Genomic DNA, 7,741 nt, shown 5'->3' with positions numbered 1-7,741 from the left:
AATCCAGAAAGCAAAATGAAAATAATTAAACGAACAAGCAAACAACAAGAAGGCAAAGCTGTAAACAAAGCTCCCAAATGAATGAAATCACATAAACAGAAACCCAAACCTCTGAGTTTACGGAAACAGCAGGAAAGTACTCAGTCTGTGGACATGTAGCTGATGTTCAATGTCGAAATCCAAACAATCACCGATGTCCAAATCTGATCCAACTACCGAGTCCTGCAGTTCACTACCAAACAGCTCTCTGCACAGAAGGACACAAAACAGCCCAGACAGTGCAGTATATGATCAGCTCTTGGTCATTCCTCACAATGGCTCTCTGTGTCATCAGAGCATTAGTGACCAATCAGAGCTGGCACAACCCACAGTGATTTTTCTCACTCCTTACAAGGTGCTCTGTCTGTTACTGTTCATTTCACTGAGAGCAAGCACTGGACAAGAGACACCTTAAGGGAGGGAGAGCTCTATTTAGATTCATGGCATGAGGGGTTTGGAAGGAATGTTGGGGTTCCCCCACTAGGGTTTTAGTCTCATGTCAAAAGGAATGTTTTAGATGGGGTGGGGACAAGAGAATCTCTCTCTCTCTCTCTCTCTTTCTCTCTCTCTCTCTCTCTCTCTCTCTCTCTCTCTCTCTCTCTCTCTCTCTCTCTCTCTCTCTCTCGTGTGTGTGTGTGTGTGTATGTGCACACATTTGAGTGTGTGTTTCCAACCAGATGTATAAAAGTACAACAAACTTCATTTCGGAGATTTGGGGGTGAGGAAGCATCCAGGAGAGGGGCTCTCTGCTCCAAGACCAAGCAATCAAAGCTTGTCCTGGATTCTTAGCAGGCACAGATTTCTAAGGGTAGATATTTCCTGGAGAAATAGGTGAAGATTGCTGGAATGTCATGTCCTGATTTTCTGGAGCTCAGAGTTTGGTGGGGTTTTTTTCCCTCAGGAACTAGTGGGTTTTTTGCTTAGTGATTACTCAGTTTTGGTTTTTGGTGTTTGTATTTATTTGTTTCACCCTGTTTCTTCCACATATGCTCCATTGACCAGGCTGGGAAGTCCTTTCAGGCCACAGGTTGCTTTTGCTTAGGTTCTAGGGCTCAGTCATGGAGCTCTTCAGGACGGGTGGACTGAACATGGGGATCCCAGTGGAGGAGTTAGGGGAAGGATGAATAAGATGATGAGGTTCGCAACCCCATTGGAAGTACAACAATATCAACAAACCAGACCCCCCCCAGAGCTCTGAGGAATTAAACCACCAACCAAAGAATACACATGGAGGGACCATGGCTCCAGCTGTATTGGTAGCAGAGGATGGGATTATCTGGCAACAATGGGAAGGGAGGAACTTGGTCCTATTAAGGTTTGATGCCCCAGTATAGGAGAATGGTAGGGCATAGAGGCAGGAATGAGTGGGTGAGTAGGGGAGAATCCGCATAGAAGCAGGGGGAGGGAGGGTGGGATAGGGTTTTTTTTTTTAGTTTAAACTGTGAAGGTGGATAGCATATGAGATTTAAATAAATAAAATAACCAATAAAAATTTAAAAAACCAACAAGAAGAAATAAATACCAAAGTAGACAGGGAAAGACAAGGGTACATCCACCCACCAAAATGAAATGTTTACTTTTTGAAACTTTTTTGTCTCCAAACTCAACTAAAAAATAATCCACCCACTAGAAATGCCACACCAATTTTTTGGCTAATAAAGATTGAGCCATGAAATGCACATGCAAACAATGTGAATACATTATTTAGACTAAACTGTTTCTATTTGCGATATATTTTATATACCTATATGCATACGAGTGTAACAAAAATTCATGAAAAGTAGCCTGTAAAAGTAAAAGAAAGCAAGGATTGTATATTAGAAATTTCGGAAGAAAGTAAGAAAAAGAGAAGGCAGATAAATATATTTATTGCATAATAATCACACACTATAAAAGTACAATTTAAATGGAAAAAGCAATTTTCAATAAATGTAAGTTTTACAAACACTGTAGAGTCAGCCATATTATCCCTCCTCACACAGCAACTAAAGCATTTCATTCAATGTATTAGCCATGGTTTTGGTTACTATATATGTTATTGAATTGTATTCATACCTGTGTCCACCAAAATGATGTTATCCTAATTTGACTACATGAACATAAAACAAATTTCCAGATAGAAACTAACAGATATCAATTCCCAAATACTTCATTAGCCACTGAGAAGAAACAAGTCAAAGAATTCATGTAATTTATCTCTATGTAGTTCATGGGCTTTGTGTACCAGTTGATAAGGGTGCTAGTATGTACGAGATTTATTCCTGACACTTGGTGTTAGATAATATGTAGAGGCTTCCTCCTTAGTGAATACTGATTCATCTTTTTCCGCAGTCCTTGCATGCCTGTATCTATTTACCTTGGGCTGGATCTTGTGAGGTTAACTCTTACAATTTGTGATATCAACCAGTGTTGTCATTATAAAGATTTTGTTTAGGCACCACTCTGGAAATCAGTTTGGCAGTTCTTCAGAAAATTGTACATAGTACTGAGGACCCAGCTATACTACTTCTGTGCACATACACAGAAGATGCTCCAACATGTATTAAGGTCACATGCTCCACTATGTTCATAGAAGCCTTATTTGTAATAGCTAAAAGCTGGAAAGAACCCAGATGTCCCTCAACAGAGAAATGGATACAGAAATTGTGGTATATATATATACAATGGAGTACTACTCAGCTATTAAAAACAAAGAGTTCATGAAATTCTAGAGCAAATGGATGGAACTAGAAAGTATCATCCTGTGTGAGGTAATCCAATCACAATAGAACACAGATGTGCACTTGCTGATAAGTGGATATTAGCCCAAAAGGTTGGAATACCCAAGATACCATTCACAGACGACATGAAGCTCAAGAAGAATGAAAACCAAAGTGTGGATACTTTGGCCCTTATTAGAAGGGCATCTAAATACTCCTAGCTCACAGTCAACTAATGGACTAGGGTCCCTAATGTTGGAAATGGAGAAAGGACCCAGGGAGCTGAAGAGGTTTGCAGCCCCATAGGAGGAACAATAATATGTACCAACCAGTAACCCCAGAGCTCCCAGGGACTAAACTACCAACCAAACGTTACACGTGGAGGGACCCTTGGCTCCAGCTACATATGTAGCAGATGATGATATTTTAAGACAGCAATGAGAGGAGAGGCCATTGGCCCTTTGAGGGATTAATGCCCCAGTGTAGGAGAATGCCAGGTCAGGAATGTGTGGGGTTGGTAAGCACGTAGAGGGGTGATGGAATAGGGTGTTTTCAGATGGGTATGAGGAAAGGGGCTAACATTAGAAATGTAAATAAACCAATCGAATAAAAAAATCCTACCTTAAAAAATAAAACATTTTAGAAGGGCAAAACAAATTTTCAATAAATAGAAGTTTTAATAACAATGTATTGTTATCCATATTAGCCATCCTCACACTGCATCTGCAGCAGGCCATTCAATGTCTCAGCCACGTTTTGGATTACTATATATATTACAGAGATCTATTAATATTTTTCAGCCAAAATGACATTATCATAGCTTGATTGCATCAACAACAAAAGATTTCCAGAAAAAAAATACCAGATATCAATGCCTAAAGAATTCATAAACAATTTAGAAGATGTGCTTCTTTAATTTTGCCCAATGAAGTTCTATGTACCAGTTCATAAATTTACTGGTATGTATCTGTTTTTTCCTGACCTCTATGGGTTAGATAATAAATATGGCTTCATCTCCATGAATTGTGATTTGCTTTCTTTACAGAAGTTCTTGCTTATCTGTATCATTCACCTACACGTGGGGATTTAGCCACTATACATTGTTTTTATTGTTAAGGAATTATTTAATATATTTACATTCCAAATTTTGACCCTATCCCAAGTTCCCCCTCCCAGAGTCTTCAAGCCACATCCCCTCCAGTTTTATTCTAAGAGATTATTCCCCACACACCCTACCCACAACCACCACCTCACCCTGGTCATCACCCTTCCTTGGGTTCAAGTAACTGCAGACCTTGGCACATCACTCCCACTGACCCCATACAAGGCAGTCCTCTGACATTTAAGCACTAAGGGAGATGGAACAGTTGATTTTCTCCTTGGTTGGTGGCTTAGTCACTGGAAGCTCCCAGGGATTTTTGATACTGTTGGCCTTCATATTGGGATGCAATCAATCCCCTGCAGCTTCTTCAATCCTTCCCCTAACTCTCCCATAGGAGGCCCTGATCTCAGTTCATTGGTAGTCTCTAAGTATCTGCATCTGCCTCAGTCAGCTGCTGGTAGAGTCTCTCAGAGGATAGCCATGCTAGGTTTCAATCTGAAAGTACAACAGAGAATCAGTAATAGTGTCAGGGTTGGATACGTGCGCATGGGTCTGATCCCAGATTCGGCTGGTTCCTGAATGGCCTTTCCCTCAGTCTTTGCTCCAGCTTTGTCCCTGCATTTCTTTAAGACAGGAACAAATCTGGGTCAATTTTTTGAATGCTGATTGGTGACCCATTTCCTCCTCTGAAGGCCCTGTCTAACTACAGGAAGTGGTCTCCTCAGGTTTCATTGCCCCACTGTTGGTCCTTGTTAGCTAAGATCACCCATATTGACACCTATGAGCCTTTCACCTCCCAGGTCTATAGGATTTTCTAGAGAAACACCTTGATCCCTGCAACCCCCAGCAACTGCACATCTCTATTCCTTCTTCTGACCCTCTGGGCTTCTCTCTTGTCTCTCCCTATACCTGATCCTGCCCCATTTTCCACTCCCCCTCTCCTATTAAACAAATAAAAATAAAACCTTGGGTCTAGCACTGGGGTTATTTGAGCATTTAAGTGGTCATGCTCCTGTTGCAGAGAACCTGATGAAGAGCCTCTAGAATATACTTAAGTAAACTCAAAGACATCTTAAACGATAGATCAGAGGATCATGATCCTCTGTCCATAAGACATTCCTGAAGTGATGCATGCATGAGCACACATGCACACACACATACTTACAAATAAAGTATTATTTACAATTAGCCATATATTCTTATCATGGAACAAATAAAAATGTATAATTTATGTAGTAACCATGTGTATTCCTGGAAAATGAGACAAATAACTAATAGTTTCTGCTTAGCACATTGCCTCTTTAGAACAGATACATTGTAACTATTCACTACACACATGGTATTGGTGCACTCATGATGACAATGGAGTTGACTCTAAAATTCAACAGGTATGCCTTATGTCACAGTCAGAATTAAAGAAAATGTGGAGAGAAAACACAGTAATATGCTCATATTAACAAAACTTCCATTACTATATTACCTGTGTTCCTTTCTTGTATTATAGGTGCAGGACACAACATAATTTATCAAAATTCATTGAAGAAAGTCATTGCCTATACATTCTTTTAGTTATTATGTTGTACATCCTTCATGGCAATCAAACTAACAGGAAAATGCAAGCACGTCTACCCTACAGAACAATGTATTTATTCTGCCTTAAAATTGTTTTATTGACTGAAAATAGTCCCTGCTTATGATACATTTGTTGAGTAACTCCATGAAAGAAACATAGAGACCCCCTCAGCATATGATATGTTCTTTGGAGAAATGGGGGGAATTTCTCTAATACCCTCATGTCAAAAAAAAAAGGGAATGAGTGGTTAAGAGTGGAATGAAATATATATATATATATATATATATATATATATATATATATATATATATATATATATATATATATTCAGTGTTCTAGAATGGATAAAGATCAAATTATTAACCTGATTTCTACCTTGAAATTAAGTTATGCATCTGAAGTAATAACTTCACCTTGGTAGTAGGTTACACAAGAATGTGACACAAATGTGACACAAAGGGTATACAGGAGTAAACTGGCCAAGTATTGGTATGTAGACATGCATGTATGAAAGATAGAATTGTCTCAGAACCCTAGGAACCATAGGAGAGTAAAAAGTGAACTTAAGTCCAATACTATTAAGTTTTGTGGAGCATGGTGCACCTTTAATTAAGTTCATCAGTTCTTGGTATGGGTCTGTAATGTGTATTTATATTTTTCCAACGATGATTTCCTTTGATGTGATATGTGGGCATTATCTTGAAGGGCTCTTGAATAAATTCTTTCTTGGTAAACATTTTAGGCCATAAACACAGAGGCAGAAAGCAACACTGGGGTGTTTCAGTCTTGGAGTCATTATTGTTATTCCTAGTGGAAATGAAAGTATGTCCTTTGATGCTGTAACCTGTTTGTCACTGAGTGAGGTGACTCATACGAATAGCCTGAAGGATAAAGTGCCATAGAACTCTCAAAGGGTGAATGGAAGGATCCTTGCACATATCTCTGGCTGATTAAAGTGAAATATTCTGTCATCATGTCAACAACAACAGTGCAAGCACACTCACACACACACAGGCACGCACATGCAAACACATATGAGCACTGAATATATATATGTAACACCCCATAGGTTGTACCATCCCACGACTTAGATCTTGGCAGAAACATTTCTTAATATGCCCTTCTCTTGGCTTTTTATCTTCTGGTTTTTACAGATGCGAACACCCATCTGGATCATTGCAGCCCTTTCCAGCCTAACAGAATCAGAATACATACAACACTATGATGGTTCTGTGGTCATTGGTGCATTTTTTCCTCTCTTAAGTGACTCTGCTTCAAGTTTAAAAATAGATTGGAAAACATTACCTTTGGGCAGATCTAATGATTTATGGTAAGTGATTTGTATCAACTCATTTTTAAATATTCATTTGTCCTACTTTAAGTGTGGATTTGAACCTTATTCCAAAAATTTCATCTCATGAGGTTTCCTTCATATATTCCCTTCCAAGATCCTCTGTTTAATTTTCTTTTCTTGGTGACTCCTTATGTCCTCTCAAGTGAGAAGAGAAATATGTCATTACAGAGTTTTGTGTTTCATATTTGGTCATTGCAGTTTTATCACCTTTCACCATGCTGTCTGTAATTCCTCAGACTGTGAAGACATATCATGCCAGTCATGTCCTACAAGGGATATTGGCAGTAGCCTGACACAACAATTCAGAGAATTGGGGAGTTTCATTTGTGATTGTATTAGAGCAGGTAATACCATTGAAATCTGTGACATTGTAATACCTCCTCAGGTTCTAGAGTGATCAGTGTTGCTTGTGTCAGCTGACACAGATTTGAATGCAGTGATGGCAGAATTAGAAATTTATCTCTTTACTTTTATTTTCTATCCTTAACATTTTGCAGAGTATTGAAAGCTAATATTTTTTAATTCATATGATTTCAGATTTTTTTCCATTACAACCTATTTAATTTATAAATTTCCACTATGCAATACTTGATTTCATGAATTTATTCATACAGTAATATTCTGAGATTATGTCACTAAAGGCCCTTTCCTAGACAGTCTAAAATCTGCAGGAAGAGCAGATCTAGACAAAGTTTGCTTCAACTTCCTTGGTAATCTCAGACATAAATAGCAATGTACAATAATTTTTCAAGGAAATAAAGTGTATATTGTAGCATGCTGAAATTTCTATCAGGGTATACATAAACTAAAGAACTGAAATAGAGAAACAAAGTACACACTCAACTCTGAATTCACCCTGGGGAAGGAAAACTGTGCAATGAATGTCCTGCTTCTGGTTAGTTGCTGGAAAATTGCTGAATGTCTAAGTGGATTTAGTCTAAGTAGAAACATTGCTAACACTTTGCTAGCAAATT

General features: G+C 38.5%; 1 pseudogene; it reads left to right on the top strand.

The window, feature by feature from the left end:
* Positions 1–6,528: 6,528 nt before the first annotated feature.
* Positions 6,529–7,741, top strand: part of LOC127671111 (vomeronasal type-2 receptor 116-like) — a 40,527-nt pseudogene continuing 39,314 nt past the window's right edge.

This window comes from Apodemus sylvaticus, chromosome 20 (assembly GCF_947179515.1).
Source record: "Apodemus sylvaticus chromosome 20, mApoSyl1.1, whole genome shotgun sequence".
Lineage (NCBI taxonomy): Eukaryota > Metazoa > Chordata > Mammalia > Rodentia > Muridae > Apodemus > Apodemus sylvaticus.
Note: the sequence above shows the minus strand (reverse complement) of the source record. Positions and strands in the feature narration are given on the sequence as shown.